Raw genomic sequence first — 25,902 nt, forward strand, 5'->3', positions numbered from 1 at the left:
TTTTGAAGTGAAAGAATTTAACCAGCAGAACAAAACAGTGTTTAATACAGTTAGAGATTGTATTCCTTCCTTCATTTTATTTATTTATTTGAATTTTAAAATACTTATTTTAATTAATTGAAAGGCAGACTTACAGAGAGAGGAGGGAAGCAGCGAGGGAAAGAGAGAGAGAGAGAGAGAGATCTTAATATTTGCTGTTTTACTCCTCAACTTCTCAAATGTATATAACAGCCAAGGCTGGGCCAAATCGAAGCCAGGAGCTAGGAACTCCATTTGGTTCTCCCAGGTGTGTGGCAGGGGCCCAAGCACTTGGGCTGTCTTCTGCTGCTTCCTCAGGCATATTAGCAGGGAGCTGGATCAGAAACACAAGAGGTGTGACTTGAACTCGAGCTCATATAGAATGTAGGCACAATCCCTACCCTTATTTATCTATATATTTATGTATATGTATTTATTTAATTTATTAATATATTATATTCTCAGGAGCAAAGAAAATGCATGAATTACAACAGGATTTTCATGAACTATTATGTCATTGTCATATTAATACAAAGAGAACAGATTCAACGTAGTTCATAGACACAAATTTTTTTTTTAATTTTTTTTTTTTTTAATTTTTTTAAACTTTTATTTAATGAATATAAATTTCCAAAGTACGACTTATGGATTACAATGGCTTCCCCCCATACCGTCCTTCCCACCCACAACCCTCCCACAAATTTAATGTTACTTCCTTTATCCCTCACTCCATCTTTCCCTCCCTCTTCCCTTGCTTCTCTCTCCCTCCCTTCCTTCTTCCATCCCTCCCTTCCTTCTTGTCCATTTTACAAATATACAGTAAGTGCCGGCGCCGCGGCTCAGTAGGCTAATCCTCCGCCTTGCGGCGCCAGCACACCGGGTTCTAGTCCCGGTTGGGGCACCGGATTCTGTCCCAGTTGCCCCTCTTCCAGGCCAGCTCTCTGCTGTGGCCAGGGAGTGCAGTGGAGGATGGCCCAAGTGCTTGGGCCCTGCACCCCATGGGAGACCAGGAGAAGCACCTGGCTCCTGGCTCCTGCCATCGGATCAGCGTGGTGCGCCGGCCGCAGCGCGCTGGCCGCGGCGGCCATTGGAGGGTGAACCAATGCTAAAAGGAAGACCTTTCTCTCTGTCTCTCTCTCTCACTGTCCACTCTGCCTGTCAAAAAAATAAAAATAAAAATAAAAAAATAAAAACAAATATACAGTAAGTTTTCAATTAACCTCAGATAAATAAAACTATAGTAGTGTATCACTCTTAACCATAGGATTGACAAAGACATAAAACAAAATTTGACAAAATTATGTTTGAAACAATATGGATACACACAGGCAATTTTTTTGGTTTTATTTTTTGATTTTTTTAGAACTTTATTGCCTATGGGGACACTACAAAGATAAAAAGCAAATTCCTATGTTCATCAACCCCTGCATACACATGGGTATATCTATATCAAATCTAGCATCAACATAATGTACCTAATTATTCTAAGTGCTACTTGTAAAGGTTAATTGCTAATGAATATTTTGCTTAGATTTTGAAATGTATAATGTCACTTAATTAACTAAATGTTTTTTAAGGGATAGAATTCTGAAAAATAGTTAATTATTAATGAAAACTTTTTTAGCTTTCTAAGAAATTATAATCTCAGTATCATTTTTGTAAATTAAAAATAAGCCAATTTTGCATGATTATCTTTATATCCTTAAATTTCAAAAAAAGAACACACAATTGTAAAAATTATTTAATATTTGTTTATTTTCTGTTTTTATTTGCATATAATCATTTAAATTACTATTCTCAGAGTTTTGAATTTGTTGTCCTGATTGTTTTTATAAATGTTAAAATAATTATGGAAATTTGAGATCAAAATTTGTATTCTAAAATCAGTCTGAAATAAGGTAGGAACTGGAAAATCTGACAGAGCTCCAAGTTTTGCTTAGTGGTTGAAACATTTGCATATATGGGGCAATAAAATATCTTTTGGTAAAATATCATTTACTTAAAGTAAAAATATCAGACTAGTCTGAATTCTTTCTTATTTTTTTTCTTTAACAGGCAGACTTAGAGAGAGAGATAGACAGAAAGGTCTTCCTTCCGTTGGTTCACCCCCAAAATGGTCACTACGGCCAGTGCTGTGCCTGTCCGAAGCCAGGAGCCGGGTGCTTCCTCCTGGTCTCCCATGGGGTGCAGGGCCCAAGCACTTGGGCCATCCTCCACTGCCTTTCCGGGCCACAGCAGAGAGCTGGACTGGATAAGGGGCAACCGGGACAGAATCCGGCGCCCCAACAGGGACTAGAACCCAGAGTGCCTGCGCCACAGGTGGAGGATTAGCCTAGTGAGCCATGGCACCAGCCATAGTCTGAATTCTTTATTCCTTCTTGAAGAAGACAAGACATTACTTGTCAAGTCTTAAATATTTAAAAATATTTAAAATATTTCATAGCTTTATTCAAAGGTCAAGAAATGTCTGAAATCATATAAATTATTGAAGGCAATTGCAATAAAATTAAAGTGCATTATTTATGATCCTTAGTCAATCATTTTGAATTTCCAGCTCCTGCTGGAAAGAATTTAAAGTATAATATCTAAACATTTGTACATACAAAATGAAATGCATTTTGAAATCTATAAAAATATGAATTGTCGGAAATAATAATCCCATTATTTTGATATTATAACACTTATGTGTATATGTTTGAGAATATTTAAATACTTGTACATCATTTAAAGTTTATAGTATAAGGATTCATAAAATTAGAAAATGTCAGCCGGTGCCATGGCTCACTAGTCTAATCCTCTGCCTGCAGCAACGGTACCTCAGGTTCTAGTCCCTTTTGGAGCGCCAGATTCTGTCCTGGTTGCTCCTCTTCCAGTCCAGCTCTCTGCTGTAGCCCAGGAGTGCAGTGGAGGATGGCCCAAGTACTTGGGCCCTGCATCCCATGGGAGACCAGGAGGAAGCACCTGGCTCCTGGCTTTGGATCGGCACAGCACGCCAGCTGTAGCGGCCATTTGGGGATGAATCAATGGAAGGAAGGAAGACCTTTCTGTCTCTCTCTCACTGCCTAACTCTGACTATTCAAAAAAAAAAAAAAAAAAAAGAAAAGAAAATGTCTAGATTTTCTAGTTTTTTTCAACCATTAACCACTATTTTTGAGTTCAATAGTTATAAAGTATATTTAGATCTCATTGTTTCTCAATTTTTTTAAAAATTGTGTGCATTTACTTTTATTTATTCGAGAGAGACAAGAAGCAAGGAACAGAGACACCACAGACACAGACAGGTACTGAGACTGGCAGAGATCTCCTATCAAACTGGTCCTCTCCTCAAATGCCCGCAAAGCCAGCACCTTTGCAGACAACACCTGGGTGCCCACATGAGTGTCAGGGATTGAACTATTTGACTCATCATCTCCTATCTCTCAGACAACAAGGGAGCAGGAAGCTAGAATCAGAAGTGGGGCCAGAACTTGAACCCAGGTACTCAAATATTGGGTCTAAATGTTCCAAGGAGTTTCTCAAGTGCAATGCTCTATGTCCAACTGCCTCAATTTTTTAATCTGTGAAATGGTAGAGTTGACATGAGTTGCTATTCACTCAATAGATGAAAATCTTCAGTGTCTGACGTAGTTAAGGACTCTAGTTATTAAGACTACTATTATTAACAATGCTATTGTAAACTAATTTGAAGATATGAGAAAAATTTAAGGAAACTACTCCAGAGCCTTTCATTGCACAGGCAGAAAAAGGAATGCTTAAAGAGGCTTAGCAAATTACACAGTCACTAAGAAATTTCTAAGTAAAATTAACCCTGAAGTAAGATAAGGTTTCTAGACTAAAACTTGTTCTCTCCATCACGTTTTATTGTTTTCCTAGCTCACTGCTTTTTTAAAGATTTATTTTATTAATTTGAAAAGCAGAGTGATATATATATATATATATATAGAGAGAGAGAGAGAGAGAGAGAGAGAGATCTTCCAAATGACTTGACTCCAAATGACAGCAACAGACTGGGGTTGGCCAGGCTGAAAACAGGAGCCTAGAACTCCCTCTATATCACCCATGTAGGTGGCAAGGTGGCAGGGTTTTAAGTGCTTGGGTAATCTCTTGCTGCTTTCCCAGCACATTAGCAGGGAGCTGGATCAGAAGCAGAGCAGCCGGGACTCAAATCTATGTACCCATATGGGATGCAGATATTGCAAGTGGCAGCCTAACCCTCTGTACCACAATACTGTCACCTCCACCACATTTTGTTTTGTTTTGTTTTGTTTTAATATTTATTCATTTATTTGAAAATCAGTTATAGAGGGAGAGGGAAAGACAGACAGACAGACACACACACACACACACACACACGGTGGGGGGGGCAGAGAGAGAGAGAGAGAGATCTCACGTGGGTACTTGGGCAATTTTCTGGGGCTTTCCAAGGCCATTAGCAGGGAGCTGGGTCAGAAGAAGGACAACGAGGACATGAACCAGTGCTATAATATTGGATGATGGCATTGCAGGCAATGGCTTTACCCACTGTACTACAACACTGTCCTCCTCTACATGTTTTTAATCAAAGCATACCTGAAAGACATAATTTTTACTAACAGTGATCTTCAAAAAGGCATAAAATGTGTATTGTGGATTTTTCTTTATTGTTTACTACCATTTGAGCAAACCAATTGCAAACAAATCAATAACAGAATTCTATTTAGTATATATAATTCTAGCTACAATGTAGTAATATTAACTTTACTTGGAATTATTTTGACATCATAAATCAGTAAATATATTTATATGCTTAAAACTACAATTTGGGTCTGTGTGTTTGTATGTGTGGTTTATGTAGGTACAACAGCGTTTATAGTGACAAAATACCCCCAAAATGTTTAAAATTGTATTCAGTTCACCCCACAAATATTTACTAGGTGATAATTTCAATGTTAATTTAAGCATAATATATTATTATATTCCTACAATAGCACATAATGATAGCTTTGCTATGTCATTTAAACTTTAGTATGATAAAGTCAAATCAGGAAACAATAAACTGAACTTTTTTCTATTATATATCTAGAAATACTCAGATCTCTCTTAATAACTTTATGTGTATCATAAAATTTTCTATCAGAATTTTAAATTAACGTAGTAGAAAATTGATATGCTGGCAGATAAGAAACAGTTACAAATTTTTAAAAATATCTCATTATGTAAAAGATCAAAACCAAATTTAATTTCTCCTTGTCATTTCTGCATCATCCTATTCATATAAGGAATTGGGAAGTTTAGAGAGTGATAATACATTTTGTGATGAATGCTATAAGTAAAACAAAATTATTCAAAAAGACCCCACAATATAGGTTAGTTATCCACATTCAGAAAAGCCCTGATGAATCTCTTTATTTTTGGAAACAGTATGTATTGCAGGATTCTGGGCAGAGGTGTAGTTCACATGAATGCCTGTACAATGTGTAGACTAGAATGGGGAAATTAAGATTATCATTGGTCAGACCACTAGGGGCATGGCTTTACTGTTATTGTTATCAAAGCTAACACAAAACAAAAATCATATAGTTAAGGGTAGAGATTACTATCAGCCTTGGTTAGAAAAATATTTGTTGGCAATATTTATATCATCATTTTAATTCAACTTAGTTGACATTCCCACAATACTCTAAGTCTGCCTAATCTATTCCCCATAAAAATGAAGAAAGTCATCATGAAACTAAAGTATAATTTTATTAATTGGTTTATTTTCAGTGGAACTTTTCACAAAAGTATGAGTTCAATTTTCCGTTCAAAGGAAATGTTAATCAGATTTTTGCCATTCTCCAAACACTCATGAAATTTCATTCCAACTTTCTGCAAAAGGAATTTAATTATAGGTAAGTCCGAAATTAATAAAATCCAATCCTAATTTAGAAATCATTGAGCATAGCTGCATCTGAGAAAAGGAAGCATGCTACATGCCCCACAGAAAAGAGGCAGCTGTCTAAACACAGACACTGCTGTTCATCACATAAAGAACACCTGTTACTTCATGGCTTCCCATCGATAGTGGCTGCAGTAAGGAACCCTACAACATACTGTTCTGTACGTTAGTTTTGCCAATACAGGAATAATTCAAACACAGAAGGCCTACTTCCTAAGGACTTAGTAGAAAAATGCTACTTATAAACTTAGCGTTCTCATTCTTTTTTTTTTTTTTTTCAAGATGAAAGGTGTATTTTTCTTTCTTTTTTTTTTCTTTAAGATTTTTTATTAATTTATTTCACAGGTAGAGTTACACACAATGAGATACAGAGAGAAAGGTCTTCCTTCCGTTCGTTCACTCCCTACATTGCCGCCACAGCCAGCACTGCGCCAATCAGAAGCCAGGAGTCAGGTGCCTTTTCCTGGTCTCCCACATGGGTGCAGGGCCCAAGCACTTGGGCCATCCTCCACTGCCCTCCCGGGCCACAACAGAGAGCTGGACTGGAAGAGGAGCAGCCGGGACCAGCTTGTCGCCGGCCCTTCTCATTCTTTTTAAACTGGAAAAATTACACAAACAGTGTAAGTGAAAAAAAAAAGTTTTTAAATACACCAGTCTTTCAGTCTTTTTTTTTTTCTTCTCATTTTCTTTCCTCAGATCATCCTTCAAAAACCTGAGCTTTTTTCCCCTAAAGCCTGTTTAATTTTACTTGGCAAATAAATGATGTTTGGTACAAAAGGAAAAAAAAATAAGAAAGTTAAAGCAGAAGAAAGTTAATCGCACAGCTATACCATCTGCTTTAGTTTTTGTTGTCCACATTCCGACTGAGCAATTGAAGCGGGTATTGACATATTCCCTTACATTGAGAGCTGCAGTGTAGAGAATAGTTTGCTTAGATTAAATCCTCTTTCAACAACGTAAGAATTTGGAATTTACATATAATGAGTTAGCTAGGAGATATATCTAAAATTAGATTAAAATATGTTTACATTGAGGCTCTGCTACATTGTAGAGGTAACATTTGGCAAATTGCTTAATGTGAATCTTCAACTCAAAAAATAGGCTAGTAATATCTACCTTTTTTTATAAAATTTTGTAAAATTATGGAAGAAAAACATTGAGCACTGCAAGAGTGGTTTTGATGGGGCCGATTTTTTTGCTGTTAAGGCTGTCAGCATCCTTCATGTGTGCTGGTTTGTGTCCCACTGGCTCCACTTAAAATGCAGCTCCCTGCCTGGGAAAGAAGCAGAGGATGGCCCAAGTGCTTGTGACCCTGTCACCTGCGTGAGAGGCCTGGATGAAGGTTCCAACATGACCCAGTACTGGCCTTTGCGGCCATCTGGGAGGGAATCAGTGGATAGCAATCAATCTCTCTCTCTCTCTCTGTCTCTCGCACTCTCTCTCCAATTCTGATTTTTAATAAATAAATAAATTTTTAAATTTTGTCAAAATATTTATGTATGTTCAATTCTTTGGCAGCTTTTATTCAGAAAAGAGAGTTTTAAATATCCCAAACTTTTGAGTACCTGAGTGAATATCAGAGATAACACATGTGTAGATTATGGTCATTCATGAAATAGTTAAAACTTGGATTCTTATCTTTTACTTTAGCTTAGTCTTCTTATGAACTTTGTGTTCAAACACCCGATAACTGCTGATTCTCCAGCTGAAATTCAGAACTGTCCTTTTGGACAATTTTATATAATCTTTGACTTAGAACCACAGAGGCTTAAAATATGTTGAGAGGAGACTAGGCAATAAATAGTGGAAATAGAGAAGAAATTTCATTAATACAAGCAATTAGGGATGGTATGCATTCCCCTTGCTTCAGTGCAACAACACCATTGCTTCTCAGATTCACACAGGATTTTTTTTAAATTTATTTTATTTATTTGAAAGGCAGAGATACAGAGAGAGAAGGAGAGAAGGGGGAGAAATCTTCCATTTGCTATTTAACTTCCCAAATGATCACAATGGCCAGGTCGAATCTAGGAGCCAGGAGCTTCTTCTAGGTCTCCAGGTGGGTGCAGGGGCCAAAGTATTTGGGCCATTCTCTGCTGTTTTTCCAGGCTCATCAGCAGGGAGCTGTATCAGAAGGGGAGCAGCTAGAATTCAATCCAGCACCCATATGGGATGCTGGCATTGCAATCAGTGACTTTACCTGCTATGATACAACAGCAGCCCCTAAAGTATTTTTGATGTTATTTTATTAAAAATTGTGCATGCGTTTGCTTTCCACCCACCGTTATATTTTATACATCTTATTTATTAAGCTATCTGTGAATTTTTTCTTTAGTTTTCAGAACTAATTGAAATTTCATGACATTTGCCAACTGTTAATTTGAGGAAATTATATAGCTTACATTGTTTTTTACAGTTACTTTAATCTTTAAAAAGATTTATTTAATCAAAAGACAGAGTACCAGAGAAAAAAGGATAGTCAGTGATTCAGAAAGGGAAACAAAGATTTCCATCACTAGTTCACTCCCCTAATGACCGCAAACAGCTAGAAAGTGACCTGGCTAGAGTCAGCACCTCCATTTGAGTCTCCCATATGGGTAACAGGGGCCCAGGTATTTGGGTCACCATATGCTGCCTCTCATGTACATTAGCAAGTTATTGGATCGGAAGCTGAGTAACTGGGAATGAACAGCTGTTCAGATGTAGGATGCCAGTGTCACAAGAGGTGGCTTAACCCACTGCACCACAATACTGAACCCTAACTTTAATTTTTGAATCATGGCATTTAATTATTTGTAACACAATTGGGAATAACAAACATTTGGTAACTCCCATCAAGTGAGAACACAGGTATAAGCAGTATACAAGTTTAACTATCCCCTAAATATATATATCAATCATGTTCATAACATTTTAGAATGCCTTTTCTCAAATTCTCTTTTCTCAGTGATGTAACACTACCTGAAAAGTTGGTAGATTTTCATGAATAAACAATTAATTTGCTTTTTTTCTTTCTGCTTATCTATATTACTTCAAGTAAATTAATCTGTAAGCATTGTTTCTGTTTTTTACTCTTTTATTTTCACATGGTTAGTGATTTTTAAATTAGTAGATAAATATAAATCATCCTTTTCATTAATGTAAGCTGCTGGCATATGATTTCCTTTCACTTTTGAAAATCTGTTTCCATGTCTATCTTGGCACTTGTGTCTGATCCGGCTCTCGGGAGCTGAGTAAGTGGGCAGGGGATAGTTAAAGCTTCTCATTAGATAGTTGTAAAGAAAGTAGCTAGAGGCCGGCGCCGTGGCTCAATAGGCTAATCCTCCACCTTGCGGCGCCGGCACACCGGGTTCTAGTCCCGGTCGGGGCGCCGGATTCTGTCCCGGTTGCCCCTCTTCCAGGCCAGCTCTCTGCTATGGCCAGGGAGTGCAGTGGAGGATGGCCCAGGTGCTTGGGCCCTGCACCCCATGGGAGACCAGGAGAAGCACCTGGCTCCTGGCTCCTGCCATCGGATCAGCGCGGTGCGCCGGCTGCAGCGGCGGCCATTGGAGGGTGAACCAACGGCAAGGGAAGACCTTTCTCTCTCTGTCTCTCTCTCTCACTGTCCACTCTGCCTGTCAAAAAAAAAAAAAATAAATAAAAATAAAAATAAATAAAATAAAAATAGAAAGTAGCTAGAAACCCATGTATCCATGTGAACAAAAACAGAAAAGATTTTACCTGGTGATGTGCACTATAAATTTAATTTTATAATTTTCTCTCTTCTGTTGCATGCTTTGTACACATTTCCTGGCAAGTTTCATAGCAACCGTGACCTGTTTTTCTTCTACGACCACACATGGAAAATGCAGAGTAATATCCCTACTTAATTTATTTAGCTATTAGTGACATAAAGAGGAATGGGCTGAGCACTAAGTGCAAACCAAGTCGAGGTTTCCATATTTGTTCAGTTAACTCGTCTAAGTTCTTCCCATGCCTGTCTCTGCTTTCCAGCTCTGGCCAACTTCTGAGAATCCTTAGAGAAGCAGTGTCCTCCCTATTGCTCTCATCAGCCCCCGTGGTACTAGGGCTTGCAGTGTCACCTGGGTGAATACTCCTCTAGTCTTTGGTGGAGATTTGCGCTCTTAAAGACAGGGTATTGGCGATGTGCTTTCCTACTTCCAGGGAGCTTATGGTTCATCAGTCGTTTCTTTTGTTCTTTCCATTTAAGTGTGTTTTAGGACAGATGGAAGTGAAAGTTTTGGGTCAGTACAGTTTGAGCCAGAAATTTGAGTTGAGCTTTTGAAGGGGGTTGAGTTTCTAGCAAATTCCTATGATGCTGTTAAATGGCAAGGCTTTTGGATTATATATCCTGTTGAAAAGAAACTTGTATGTAACTTAAACAGCAGGAGAATTGGCTATACATACATATATATATATATATATATACATATATATATATCACCAAAATAACATTTGATTATTTTAATTATTCTACAAAACAATTTAATAAAAAATAACTCAGTGTTCATTGGAATTTAACTGGACTTTAGTCCTTCATATCTTCAATATCTTAATTTGCTGAAATCAACTTTCTTGTAAAATCACCACCTAGACTCACCTGGAAGTCTGAATTTTTTTTTTTAAACTTTTATTTAATGCATATAAATTTCCAAAGTATGACTTATGGATTACAATGGCTTCCCCCCCATACCGTCCCTCCCACCCACAACCCTCCCCTTTCCCACTCCCTCTCCCCTTCCATTCACATCAAGATTCATTTTTGATTATCTTAATATACAGAAGATCAGCTTAGTATACATCAAGTATGGATTTCAACAGTTTGCTCCCACACAGAAACATAAAGTGAAAAATAATAGATGATTTTTTTTAAAATGATGATGAAATCAGAGCAGACCTATTGTCATGTTTAATCCCAGTGAGAGTCAAGTTGGGAATTGATAATTTCTTTTTTTTTTTTTTTTTTTAACAGAGGATCAGTTTAGTATGCATTAAGTAAGGATTTCAACAGTTTGCACCCCCATAGAAACACAAAGTGAAATATATTGTTTGAGTACTCGTTATAGCATGAAATCTCAATGTACAGCACATTAAGGTTAGAGATCCTACATGAGGAGTAAGTGCACAGTGACTCCTGTTGTTGACTTTACCAATTGACACTCCTGTCTATGGCATCAGTAATCTCCCTATGCTCCAGTCATGAGTTTCCAAGGCTATGGAAGCCCTCTGAGTTCTCCAACTCTTATCTTGTTTAGACAAGGTCATAGTCAAAGTGGAGGTTCTCTCCTCCCTTCAGAGAAAGGTACCTCCTTCTTTGATGACCTGTTCTTTCCACTGGGATCTCACTCGCAGAGTTCTTTTGCCAGAGTGTCTTGGCTTTCCATGCCTGAAATACTCTCATGAGCTTTTCAGCCAGCTCCGAATGCCTTTAGGGCTGATTCTGAGGCCAGAGTGCTATTTAGGACATCTGCCATTCTATGAGTCTGCTGAGTATCTCACTTCCCATGTTGGATCACTATCCCCTTTATTTACTCCATCGGTTAGCGTTAGCAGGTACTAGACTTGTTTATGTGCTCCCTTTGACTCTTAGTCCTTTCATTATGACCAACTGTGAACTGAAACTGATCACCTGGAACAGTGAGATGGCATTGGTACATGCCACCTCGATGGGATTGAATTGGAATCCCCTGGTATGCTTCCAACTCCACCACTTGGGGCAAGTCAGCCTGAGCATGTCCCAAATTATACATCTCTTCCCTCTCCCATTCCCACCACCATGTTCAACAGGGATCACATTTCAGTTAATTTTCAACACTTAAGAATAACTGTGCATCAATTACAGATCTAAACCAGTCATATTAAGTAGAACAGATAAAAAAACTACTAAGAGGGATAATGTATTAAGTTGTTCAAGAAGTATCAGTGACTAAGATCTGTCTACTTTAGGAAGTGGGTGTTTTTCAGAAATGTCTTCCAGGCATTCTATTTTCTTTGTCATTTCTTTTACTTGTCTTATTTTCTTTGTTGGAGCCCATTACTTTGTTAACTTAAATAGCAAGATGCTAGTTAATGCTTATTAAGGAATCTTGTTATTTTCTTTAAACTACTTTTCTTTTCATGTTTGATTTCTCTTCTCTGTGTATTGCAGAGGAGAAAATAAACTGATTGGCTAGGAACGCCATGTAAGAGTAGCAGCATCCTTAGCTACTAACTAGGAATGAATTATTTCTACTTAATTTTTTTTTAGGTGATAGAACTGAATGTCTGCACACCTGCATGATTCTCTGTGAATACAAAATGAATCACAGGTTATTTTGGTTAGAGGGAAATTTACCACTACCTTCCTGATTGCTGGAATCAAATGCTTGCTATTGGGGAGCCAGTGCCTCATCCAGTCATACAGTGCATCACTGAATACATGTTGTTCTGAAATGTCAAAGTCTCTGGGCCTTTAACAAGAAAACCTATGTACTTTTAGTTGTTTGCATAATTTCATTTAGACCTGAATGATAACAGCATCTATCCTTTATCCACTGATCAAAATTACCATTATTATACAGAAAATTGGACATGAAAGTATCTCTAAATAGAAGTATTTCATCATAACTTTGCTTCTTTCCCTTATATTTTAATTTTCCATACTTGTTATACAGAACTTATGGAACACAACATGACTTTCCATGAAAGACAGATGGGGGGGCGGGAATTACAGGAGTTGGGGAAAGATGGAGGAAGGGAAAGAAAGGAGAGGAAGGAGGAATGGAGGAAAGAAAAAAAGGAAGGGGAGAAGAAAGAAAATACATGGTTTCTTTGTTCGTTTCATCATGTGTTCCCAAATACTTTTAATTCTCAAACATGGCATATTTACATTAAAATGCTGAAATCCAAGCACGTGTCTCATGCAAATCCATGCAAGGCACAAAAACAACGTGCACATGGTAATGTGAAAATTGCAGCCCAAGATGAACACAAATACTGGAAAAAAACCTTTTAACATCAAAGCCATGTTAGTTTTGTCCCCACCACTTATTTTAAGCAATTTTGTTACAGGATATAAGTATCATACACATTCACTTCTGGATGTCGGTGAGTCAAGTAGATTCTGAGTTTATCTCTTTTCTTATTTGGTTAAAGAAACATAACAATAAAGACAAAATTACTTTTGTTCCCATCTGGCTTTTCGTTAGCAATTAAATATAAACTTTTCAAATACTACGAGTACATTGATGGATGGCTACTTGCTTTATGGGTTGCATTTAAGACACTGGGGTGCAATCTGTTTCAAAATATAAATCAAGCATGAGGGCAGATATGAATATTGAATCTGTAGTGAAAATTCTCAGGAGATGGCTTTTAGAAACACACAGGTAAGACTATTTCTATAGTGAAGTATCACTGAGCATTTATTGATCTGTGGCTAAATAGAGATATAAATAGTGGGACGTACTTTTCACTAATGCCAATGTAACTAAATTACACCTTTCAGGTATAAAATTTTAGAAATTAATAATAATACAAATAGCTATGTGTGTTTATAGTTGAGCTCAATAGAAGTCATTGTTGCTGTATATAAAATCACTAATATCTTTTTAAAATGCCAGTGACCCAAGAAGAATGCCTGAAAAAATAATTGCATTGTAAACAAAGAGATGATAGTGAAGAGAAAACAACACAATGATATTGTTTTAGTACTTCACAATGGGTGAAATTGGAGCTATGAGTTGATGTGATATCTTTTTATCTAGTTCACAGTCCCTAAGAAATAAGAAATCCACAGTAACAATGACAGTAAAATATGAATAATTACACAGAAATATTGCTACCTCTTCTGTAAATTTTGGCTGCTTTTCTTATAGCTTCTGTTAAAGCTAAGAATTTCATGACAAGAAAAATATGAGCACACAGGGGAGATTTGCTAAATTAACAAACATTAATTTCACTTTATTAAAAGACTTCTAATTCTGTAACATTTAACTTTATCTACTTCAAATACATGCATTTGTAAAACTAATTATTTTTTAATTTTTTATTTGAGAGGCAGAGAGAGAAAGAAAAAGAGATTCTATTGGAACTGCAACAGAAGGAGTCGAAATGTAATCAACCTAGACATTCAGATATGGCATGTGTGGGCATCTTAACAGCTAAAGCAAACACCTGACATGAGTCTATAGTTTGTTAGTTTTTTAATGGTGATGACGACATAATAACAATAGCCAATGCTAAAATAATGTTTATTCCCGTTTTCTCTTCAGCTTATATTTAGGAGAACTTCCAGAATCATCCTTTTAAAAGGTTTATCACATAATGCCTTTCCTTGACTTTTTAAGAGTTTCTAATGACTAATCATAGCTTTCTTCATGAAACTGCTCCAGAGAATGGCCCACAAGGCTGGACGAAGCCCTAACAGCAATGTGATTTAATATCTTACTCTCTCTCTTTGCTCATCTATATCCCAGGCACTTTTTTTTTCTGGACACGGAGCAAGTATTTTATTTTCCTCTCTCAGGGGCCTGATTCCTCCTTAATAAAGGATTTCCTGACCACCACCTAGAAAATAGAATCTAGCACATACTAATTACAAACACACACACACAAAATTCTGCAGTCAGCTTTACCTATTCCCCTTATACAGCCTTCTTTTTGCCCACCATGTTTCTGATCATTGAGCTTATTACATATTTAGTTGTTTATTTTAAATTTATTCCATTCCACCCAATGCAATGCAACCCCACCAAAAGAATTTGTCTATTTCGTTTACTCTGTAAAACTAAGTCCTAGAACACTGATGTTTCAATAAATACTGTTACAAGTATAAGCACAAGTACTATATACAAAACACTAACATTTTCTAGACTTATTTAATTTAAGCTTTATAGCAACTTCATTTGGGAGGCATTTTTATGAGAGGCAAGCATTTGACATAGTAGGCGAGATACCATTTGGGATGCCCATAAACCATATCGAAGTGCCTCATTCTAACTGTGGCTCCTCTACTTCCAGTCCAGCTTCCTGCTGATGTTCACCTTGGGAGTTACGAGGTAAGCATGCAGATCCCTGCTACCCACATGGGTACCAGGATTGAATTCTCAGATTCTGAGTGCAGCCTAGTTCAAGCCCTAAGTGTTACAGGAATTTGGTGAGTAAACCAGTCATCAGAAGATCTCTGTCTCTGAACCACTGCTTTCCAATAAAATGAAAACAAATAAAAAAGTAAGTGTCATAAAACATATTCCACAAACAAGAAATCTGAATGTTAGTTAAATTATGTGAATACCCAGATGTCGCTCATGTTTTAATTATTAAGCAGTGTTTCTACACACTGAGGATTGCTATATTAGTTGATGCATTTGTTTCTTTATCCTCTGTGTTGAATTTTTGAGCTTGCTAGTGATTTAGTAATTCAAAATATATTCTAATGGTCAGTATAATAATTCAAAACAAAAATAACATTGGCCATTACCTTCTTAATCCCGATCCATGGCCAGAAAAAGTGAGGTAGCTAATGCAATGAAGTTTATTTAAATTCAAAGCTGAAGTAGTGCCATTTAGTTTTGTTTTCTCTATTTCACGGAAAGAAAAAGTCGTCCTACTCTTACAGATTCAAGGAATTCCTTACAGGATTGCTATAGGGCAAATTCAAAAAACAGTGTGTTTACTTCAGTACCATCATCTTCAAAGTCCTGTGCTCACTGCTGTTAGTAAACAATGTTTCAATAGTACAGAAAAGTGTGAGGTTCTGCCCACCACACATCTGTGACTGCATACAGCTGTAACAGGATGGCCTCCTTTTTTATTGAGTCTCTTTCTTTCCTAGCCAGCAGGGGAGGTAATCTTTTGTCTGTTGAAGATATTCTGTGTAAACCATGCTCCAGTGATACAAGCTGCTCTGTCTTGCATCAAAACCCATGCTCTCTTTATAATTACTAAATGTGATCACTATTTTTCATAGTCCTTTGTATCTTTACGGTTTATTTATTTGAAAGAGAAGTAGAGACAGAGAAAAAAAGAGATGGAGATGGAGAGGGGGAGAGAGAGAGAGAGAGAGAGAAAGAGGCAGCCCTAAATATCTGTCATGGCTAGAGATTGGTCAGGACAAAGAAAGGAGCAAAAACTCTATCCAAGTCTTGCATGTGGATTCCAGAGGCCCAAACACTTAGGGGCACTTACATTGCTTTCCAGGTGCATTAGCAGACGGTTGGATTGGAAGTGGAGCAGCAAGGACTTTAACCGGTGCTTACATGGAATGCCTGTGTCACAGGCAATGGCTTAACACTGTGAAACAATGTCAGTTACATTCTTTTCCACTTTGAAAGCAATAATTGCAGTTGACTATTTTAAAAATTATTATTCAGGTGATAGACATATGGAGGCATCTAATAATCAGGAGAAAGAACATGCTTACAGAAAGTTAGATATCCACAGCACCACAAAAGTATATTCAAATAAACTTCTCAATTTTACTTTCCGATTATCTGTAACAGGGTAACATGATTAGAAACAGGATGGAATTACCTACATCTTAGACTGTACAAATTTATCCAAATTATTTCTCTTCTTGTCAAAGTATTATTTGAGGAATAGTTCACCAACTTCTACCATAATCAAAATGAGTTAAAAGTGAATGGCAACACACAGTTTATCTAGGAAGAGAAATAAGAGTTGGCTGGAGTTTGTGTGATAAAGCAACTTACATAAGCATAAGAAGTTGCACTAAAAACTAGGCAATAATGACTATTACCTAAGTGTACTTTATCTAATCTTTTTTTTTGCACTTCGTAAGTTTTAAAAAGAACTTACATATGCCATCTCGCATGAAATGAGAGATAAGCTACATCTACATTATGTTGTATGGAAAAATAGGAACAATTATAGCAGTTTATTATTTCTAATCTACCTCACATTTCTTACAACTAATGAATACATTGGTTGCTACAGTCATTTTCCTTTAGTACAAATAAAATATACAAATGTATTTGTAAAAGTAATCTCTTGTGTATATGTCAACATGGCTAGGACACAGAGTCCAGATATTTGATCAAATATCATTCTTGATTTTCTGTAAGGGTGTCTTTTTCTGCAGGTTCACCCCACACATTTCAGACTTGTCAACGTGCTTAATCTTGTGTACCACTTCTTTAATAAACATATCTATATATATCTCTCTATATATGTATATATGTATGTATAAACACACACACACACACATGATTGAATCTTTCTGTGGAGAACACTAACACAGTGCTTTCCAGGAAAGAGGTGAAGGAAGCTGATCATAGATATGAGAAAATTTCTAGACTACTTTAAATTAAGTATGCTAAAACATTATAGTTAATTTATACAACAATAATGTATTTCAAAGAATATCGTTCAGAAATTTAGGGTATTTTGAAGTGAAGTTTTTGGAACAAAATGCAGAAGCAATGACTGTTAGTGGAATTTTGCCAGATAGACTACTTCAGTTCCTCTCACACATAGCTGTTAATACAGTGTGTAGCATGACACAATGCAATATGACACTAATTCAGACTTCAAATGAATTTGTTTTATTGTCTCAGATGATTAAATGTGTTTTTTCTAGAAACCAACACTTTATGAAACTAAGTATTTTCTAAGAATTTCCTTAGTACTGACTACCAACATAGAAACAAGTATTTGTTGTAATGGAAAATGTAAGCTATGTGTATAAAGATAAAAAGTATACATGTGATGAGTCAAAAGCAGCATTAATTAATTAAAAAGATCTCTAAACTTTGTGATGTTTCTACCTTGGTTAACACAATGATGCTCAATTCCTTCTCAACCAAGTATGTCGTATTAATTCACATCATATCTGACATGCTTATTTAATCCATGTAATTGATCTATAGGAGCTGAGAATTTGAAAATAGTTATATTTTTATGACAAAATGTCCTCTTAGATTACTTTCTGCATATTTTTATTTATCTTACCTATAAGCGAACAACTGGATGTGCATGTTTGTTTTTCTTTGCATTATTAATGTACAACATTATTTGAACAACAGCATTCTATGTGTGTCTAGTGCAATATGCTATTAACCTTATCCACTGTTATTTCTTGCTGACTGTATTTTCTTATTTGGCTATCATGCACAAATAGAAATCCTTGCAGTAAATAGAAATCCTTTCATAAAAGCTTTCTACTTTTCTGGAGTCAGACTGTCTGGATCTTACTATCCAATTCATGACCCATGGAGACATTCAACCACAAAAAAGAATATTAAGGGTGACAATGCACCACAATCTATCATGAAAAACAATGACTGAACTCAATGATATCATAGTCAAAGACATTTAACGAAAAGCAGAGATCTCTAGCTATGGTGTATCATCCAACTCTTCCACTGTATCTCAGAGAGTTTTCCTGAACATTAGTAAGAATGCTTGGCAAAAAACTGAGCGCAGATGTCCACATTACAGGGACATTTATGCTTTAAAGTAGAGAATTGTCTTTTCAAAGTTCCTGAAAAAAATAGTCACATGGGACAAGAAGGAATAGCAATAAATTTAAACTTGGAACAAACTATATTTTATATGATAAATGGGGTGGGTCTTTAATTTAATGCTGCTTGAGTGAAAAGATCAAACCATTTCAAATGTAATACTTTATTTTAATTGAAAGCATTATTTTTCAAGTAAGGAAACCAAGCCATTCTTTTTAATGGTCATACTTTAAGTTTCCAGGAGAAAAGGGAATCAGTTGCCAAATTTGAAATTCCAAATTTCAAGAAGATAAACCACAGACACCTGAACACATCAAAGAATAAAATGTTTACTGGCTACAGTGTTCATATTTAGAAACGCAGAAAATAGTTTCTGGAACTTCTTGCCGAGAAGAGTTGCAGCAGATGTAGAAAACTATCACTTTCATTTCTACAAAATTCTTTGTAACAGAAAGTACTCTTAGAAAATATGTCCCAGAGATCTAATAATTAATCTTTTGTGTAAGTATTATTTCATTCCCTGAATATTTTAAACCACATGTAATAAAAGCCATTCTTTCACAGCATCAGAAAAGCAATGTTTAACTAGCTCAAGAGTAAAAATTGATTGCTATAATTATATTTGAATATTTAGTGATAATAAATAACGAACATATAAAAGACTCAAACATGCTAAGTTATAAATTTTCTGTAGAAGGAAGCTAACAATATCCCACATTGAAGTGACTTTTATGTTATTTAACGCAATAGTCTTACCTTGTGTTTTGATTTATTTCTAATTTGGTTTTGATGCCTTCCAGAGTGGCTATGAACTTTAGCCTTCTCCTGAGAGAGCTACAGGGAAGGCGGTTATGGATGGCAAGCATGTGCCTTTCCTGGTGTACTTCATTTCGCTCTTGAACAGCATGATGTTAAGTACTTGGTCCATAGCCAGGTGTCCCCTTTCACTGAGAACATATTTCTACTAATAGATGTTCTTTGGACTCTTGCTTGATTGTTGTTCTGATTATTCTTACAAAGATAGCTACCATCCTGAAGGGTGTTGACTTGGAGATTAGGTTCAGATGTGTCAGTCAAGTGAGATACAGAGCAGCCAACATCACAAAGCACAGAAATCATGGAAATAAATTGTATAACTCATAAATTCAGGAGAGAACAGGGCAGCCTGCCTCACAGGGTCATCAGGAAATATGGGTGCGTGGGGTGGGGAGGACGCTGTCCAACAAATGCATAATCAATCAGAGAAATTAAAGAACCTAAAAACCAGTCTTCACTGAGGTCCAGAGTGTTACTTAAGCAACTTCTCTGGGGTGTTCCGATTGATGAGTGTAAAATAGCTCTGAGCTACATGTAGGCACAATGCAACAGAGATGGATCACTGCAGTGCAGGGTGATGGGTTCAGTGGGGCAAGTCAGATAGGTTATAGCTAGCTGTAAAGGCCTGGACTAGTCACCAGTGGCGGTGTAAGACAAGTACCTGATGCATTACAAGGAGCAACCAGGAATAGGCATGTAAGTAGAAACAGCCAGAGGTGACTAAGTCCTGCTTTTATAATGACCAAGTCATAAAATGATAACATTGCCCTACACCAAGTTATTGAAGTTAAGTCTTTCCAAAGTTAAAGTTCACATTCATACATAATGGTACAACTCATACTTCAAAAAACATATGATGAAAACTAAAGTATTCTCCATTCATCCACAGCAATATCTCAGTCAACCTGTCACAAGTTGTGATATTTCTGGGAGGAGGTCTTACTTACAAACAGATAAAGCTGAGCCTCTGCACAAATTGCACGCTTCCCCACAAATCAAAAGAGAAAGGCAAATGAAAATGTTCACAACTAAGATCTACTTCCTTAGAGCAAATGCTACTGATCCATAAATTGGTATTAAAATTAATATGATAGTTTTGGCAAATTGTCAGAAGATAAATGTAGAATAACTTGAGAATGAAAAATACCTTGGTGCTACAGCTTTACGGGTGGGAACACATTCCTGTGTAACCACAGAATACCATTAAATCCTCACAATGAAGAGTCAGGAAAGATCCGTGTCCGGTAGAGATAGGTGTGGAAGAACCTTGACCACAACAAAAAATATTCAGAATGTTTCAAAGTAAGAGTCTACTCCACAAGGTGGAAGACTTTCACAGAGTATTAGACTTCTTAGGGAAAGGGAATTTCTTAAACTACAATCCCTTCAATACTTACCGTTTCATTTCAAAGGAAAGGAGCTAACAAAATTCTTGTGAAATCATAGCCAAAGGATATGGGTCCACAAAAAGACTGATTTTTAATTATAAGGTTAGCTAAAGTTTCCCTTTCTCCACAACTTACCTCCACAGAAAGGAACTCCAATATGATAGGATTAAGACTGAAAGACTTGGGGCCCGCGCTGTGACATAGCAGGTAAAGCTGTCGCTGGCAGTGTTGACATCCCATATGGGCCCTGGTTAGAGTCCCAGCTGCCCCACTTCCCATTGAGCTCTCTGCTATGGCCTGGGAAAGCAGTAGAAGATGGCCCACGTTCTTGGGCTCCCGCACCCATGTGGGAGACCCAGAAGAAGCTCCTGGCTCCTGGCTTCAGATCAGCGCAGCTCCGGCCATTGCAGCCTTCTGGGGAGTGAACCAGCAGATGGAAGACTTTCTCTCTCTCTCTCTCTCTCTCTCTCTCTCTCTCTCTCTTTCTTCCTTTCTTTCTCTCTCTCTCGCTCTGTGTGTGTGTGTGTGTGTGCGTGTAACTCCGACTTTCAAATAAATAAATAAATCTTAACAAAAAAGACTGAAAGAGTTGAAAGGATAAACACTATTTAAGACACCGTTTGATAGATCTAGACAACAAGGGAGATATTAGAGAAATTTAATTTTCTCAGCTAAAACTGCAGTATTAAACAGAGCCACCTGTTAGCCTGATCATTATAAAACTGACACTAAAGTTATATTTAACACATTTTCTATTTCTTAATGAATTTGCCTAGCTTTTAGCAAAAATTACACGTATGTTATCGAGGTAAGAAAAATATAACTGAAAGAAAACAAGCATTAAATCATACCAGTAGGGGTCAGCGCTGTGGCATAGTGGGTAAAGCCGCCGCCTGCAGTGCTGGCATCCCATATGGGCGCTGGTTCAAGTCCCAGCTGCTCCACTTCTGATCCAGCTCTCTGCTATGGTCAGTAGAAGCTCCTGGCTTCAGATCAGTGCAGCTCTGGCCATTGCAGCCAGTTGGAGAGTGAACCAGTGGATAAAAAACCTCTTTCCCTCTCTCTCCCTCTGCCTCTCCTCTCTCTGTGTAACTCTGACTTTCAAATAAATAAATAAATCTTAAAAAAAAAGAATCACACCAATAAATGAGATATTTTGGAATCATCAGATTAGGATTTAAAATATGATGAATGCATTAACAGCTAAAGAAACAAAGTTTAGAAGTACGTATTGTGCAAGACTAGATGGGCAGTTTAAAGAGAGAGCTGGTAGTTATAAAAGAAAATCAAAGCACACGTTTTAAATGGAAAACGTTGTAACAAAAATGAATAATGTGTTTGATGGCATCCTCAAAAGAATAACTGCTACTGAGGTAAAAAAAAAATGAACTTGAAGTTAAGCTGATGGAAACTTTGGAATTTTTAAAGGGGGGAGTATTTTAATTAGCAGAATTACCATAGACTGAGATGCAATTTTAAAGGGTGCTACTTATAACATATTTATGTTTTGAAACACTTGCATACTTGGAGAAAACAAAAAGACAAAAGAGAACATAAGAAATATCTAAACTAATGATAGCCAATGTTTTCCCAAAATTAATAAAAATTGTCTGTTAGAAATAATATGTGGTGCTGACAGACTCAGAAGAGGAGAGAAACAACTCAAGAGCTGGGACAGGTTTATCAGAGAGGAATCCTCAGACACGGAGGCGACAGACCTCTCTCACAGGCTGACAGTGTGTAGGGCAAGTTTGGGAAGGACTTTCCAGTTCTGTTAGCTCTGCAGCTGCTGCAAGCTGCAGATCAGAGGATGACTGAGTATTGCAGGTGGGTCAGGCGGGACGTAGTGCAGATTTATCAGCTCATACTTGTGGCAGAATGCACTCTGTGCTTTTGCCTTTCCCCATTACTGCCATATCACAGAACTCAGACCTACCACAAAAAGGGAGAATTCCTAAAATGTATGGAACTAAGAATATCACATTCAGATTACAGAAAGCCAAAGAAAGCTAGAAATCTAGGAAAGAAGCTAGAGAAAGCCAGCACCATACCTATGCAAGATTAAGGATAAGAATTCCAGCAATCTTTTGTCAGAAACTACAGAAGGCAGAAGAAACTGGAGTGAAATATTTGAAGTACTAACAGAAAAAAAAAATAGGCTAAACTAGAATTCTATATGCAACCAGATTATTTTTCAAAAGTAGAGAAATTCTCTCTGTTACACATGCAAAGCAATAAGATCACCTAGTGCTGTCATACCTGTCTAACAAGAAATGACAAAGAATGTAGAAAGAAGGAAAATAGCATAGATCAGAAAACCACATTTACATGAAGAGAATTCGCTTTGGAATAAAGACAAAATAAATTTTTATTTTCATTCTCTTAATACTATGTACATAAAGTCATAATAGTAACAATGTACTAGGGATTTATGATATATAAAATTAATTACAGCAAAATAATAACAGGCCAAAACATTCTGAGAATACTCTATTATAAACTACTTTTATTAATTATGAAGCAGCATAGTGTTATTTGAAGCTTGATCTATATTACTTTAATTTTTTAAGATTTATTTTTATTTTTCTGAAAGACAGAGTTACAGAGAGAGGTAGAGACAGAGATAGAGCGGTCTTTTACCCACTGTTTCACTCCCCAAATGGCTGCAACAGCTGGAGCTGTGCTGATCCGAAATCAGAAGCCAGGAGCTTCTTCTAGTCTCCCATGTGGGTGCAGAGACCCAAGGACTTGGGCCATCTTCTACTGCTTTCTCAGGCCATAGCAGAGAACTGGAGCAGAAGTAGAGCAGCCAGGACTAGAACCGGTACCCACCTGGGATGCCGACACTTCAGGCCAGGGCTTTAACCCCTTGTGCCACAGTGCTGGCCTCAGTTTAAAATATTTTTGTAAATGAGAGCACCCACTAAAAGGTTAAAAGTACACTAATACTAACAGAAAAGATGAAATGCAATAATTTTAACTGCACAATTTAAATGTTAGAAATAAACATACATTTAAAAATCAACATGGTAGATATTATTCAACTGTATCAATAACATTTAAATGGAATTGTCTGAATTCACTAATTGAGATTAGATACTGTCAGAGTGAATTTTTTAAAGATTTATTGATTTTGTTTGAAAGGCAGAATGAGAGAGAGAGAGAGAGAGAGAGAGAGAGAGAAATCTTCCATCTGCTGGTTCACTCACCAAATGATTTCAATAGCCAGAGCTGGGCCGGGTGGAAGCCAGGAGACAAGAGCTTCATCCTGGTCTCCCATATGGGTGCAGTGACCCAAGCACTTGGGCCATTTTCTCCTACTCTCCCATGCACATTAGCAGGGACTGGATCAGAAGTGGAGCATGCAGGGGTTGAAACTACACCTACATCAGATGCTAGTGCCACAGGCAGCGGTTTAACCCACTGTGCTGGCCCAGAGTGAATATTTATAGAAGGTCCAATTACATGTGGTTTGATATTGAATGAAATATTTGAATGTAACTGATTTTGAATGTAAATATTAGATTGGTTAAATGAAAAAAGATGGAAAGATTTGTATCATGCTAAGCTCAACCAAATGAAAGTTGGAATGCATATTAATTTCAGAGAAAGAAAATCAAGAACAAGAAAAATTATGAGATTAAAAGAGATATTACATAAGGATAAATAGGCCTATTTTCCAAAAAGATATAAAGTTACATATGTATATGCATCTAACAATGGGAGTCAAAATACGTGAGATGAACTGAGAAAATTTCAAGAAATTATAAAAAAACATGTTATTACCTGAGCACCAAAAAGGAAACCTGTTAAAGTGAAATGAACACTAGGAGAAACGGTGACTTGATCAGCCCTCACCCTGACTGTTGATGAAAAACTTAATATGTTATCCCGCTTAGTATTTTTGTTTGTTTGTTCAACTTAATACTTTTGGTTGAATACTGTAATCAATACACAATTATTCTCAAGTGCTGAAACTTAACTGAAAAGTGATCGCTGTTAAATACAAGAGTGGGGATAAGAGAAGGAAGAGATGTGCTATTCAGGACATGCTCAAGCTGACTTACCTCAAACGGTAGAGTTAGAAACATACCAGGGGATTTCAATTCAATCCCATCAAGGTGGCATGTACCAATGCCATCTCACTAGTTCCAGTGATCAATTTCTGTTCGCAATTGATCATAATGACAGGACTAAGAACCAAAGGGATCACATAAACAAGAATAGTGTCTCCAAATACTAGCTGATAGAATCAAAAAGGGAGAGAATGATCCAACATGGGAAGTGAGATACACAGCAGACCCATAGAATGGCAGATGTCCTAAACAGCACTCTGGCCTCATAATCAGCCCTTAAGGCATGCAGATCTGGCTGAAAAGCCCATGAGAGTATTACAGGCATAGAAAGCCAAAACACTCTGGCAAAAAAAAAAAAAACAAAAAAATAAACACACCTAAATGAAAGATCTCCGTGAGTAAGATCCCAGTGAAAAGAACAGGTCATCAAATAAGGAGGTACCTTTTCTGAAGGGAGGAGAGAACTTCCACTTTGCCTACGACCTTGTCTAAATATGATCAGAGTTGGTGAACTCAAAAGGCTCCCATAGCCTTGGCAACTCATGACAAGAGCCTAGGGTGGTTGCTGATGCCATAAACAAGAGTGTCAAATTGTTAAGTCAACAACAGGAGTCACTGTGCATTTACTCCTTATGTAGGATCTTTGTCCTTAGTGTGCTGTACATTGAGATTTAATGCTATAACTAGTACTCAAACAGTATTTTTCACTTTATGTTTCTGTGTGGGAGCAAACTGTTGAAATACTTACTTAATGTATGCTAAACTGATCTTCTGTATATAAAGAGAATTGAAAATGAATCTTGATGTGAATGGAAGGTGGAAGGGAGAGAGAAATGGGAGGGTTGTATTTCATTAAATAAAAGTTAAAAAAAATGTTATTATCATTGAATAGTTCAGAGCTCTCCCCAAAATTGATGGAACAAGCATATGTATATGTCAAGAAATACCTAGTCTACCTAAACAACACTAACAAACTTATACAGTAAACTTCTGTAGAAAATTACAGCTAAGAACAACAATATGACTTCTCATGTTCACATGCAATATTTTTAAAGAAAACACATCCTGAGCCAGGAAATACATTTAAAATATCATGAGAAAAAGAAGTACATAAAATATGATCTAAGACTACAAAGATGGGGCCTGCACTGTGGTATAGTGGGTTAAGCCACAGCCTGCAGCACTAGCATCACATATGGGTGCAGGGTCTAGTCTAGTCTAGCCTA

General features: G+C 36.9%; 1 long non-coding RNA gene across 2 annotated transcripts; it reads right to left on the minus strand.

The window, feature by feature from the left end:
• Positions 1–57: 57 nt before the first annotated feature.
• Positions 58–19,298, minus strand: LOC138843379 (uncharacterized). Of its 2 annotated transcripts, XR_016211939.1 has the most exons (3): positions 19,153–19,291; positions 16,452–16,575; positions 58–352 (listed from the first exon to the last, which is right to left on the minus strand). It is a non-coding gene; the product is annotated as an uncharacterized LOC138843379 (long non-coding RNA). The 2 variants fall into 2 exon arrangements; XR_011378038.2 differs by lacking the exon at positions 16,452–16,575 and having other exon boundaries at positions 19,153–19,298.
• Between the last annotated feature and the right edge of the window lie 6,604 nt (positions 19,299–25,902).

This window comes from Oryctolagus cuniculus, chromosome 8 (assembly GCF_051225735.1).
Source record: "Oryctolagus cuniculus isolate XC-2025 breed Fujian yellow rabbit chromosome 8, ASM5122573v1, whole genome shotgun sequence".
NCBI lineage: Eukaryota > Metazoa > Chordata > Mammalia > Lagomorpha > Leporidae > Oryctolagus > Oryctolagus cuniculus.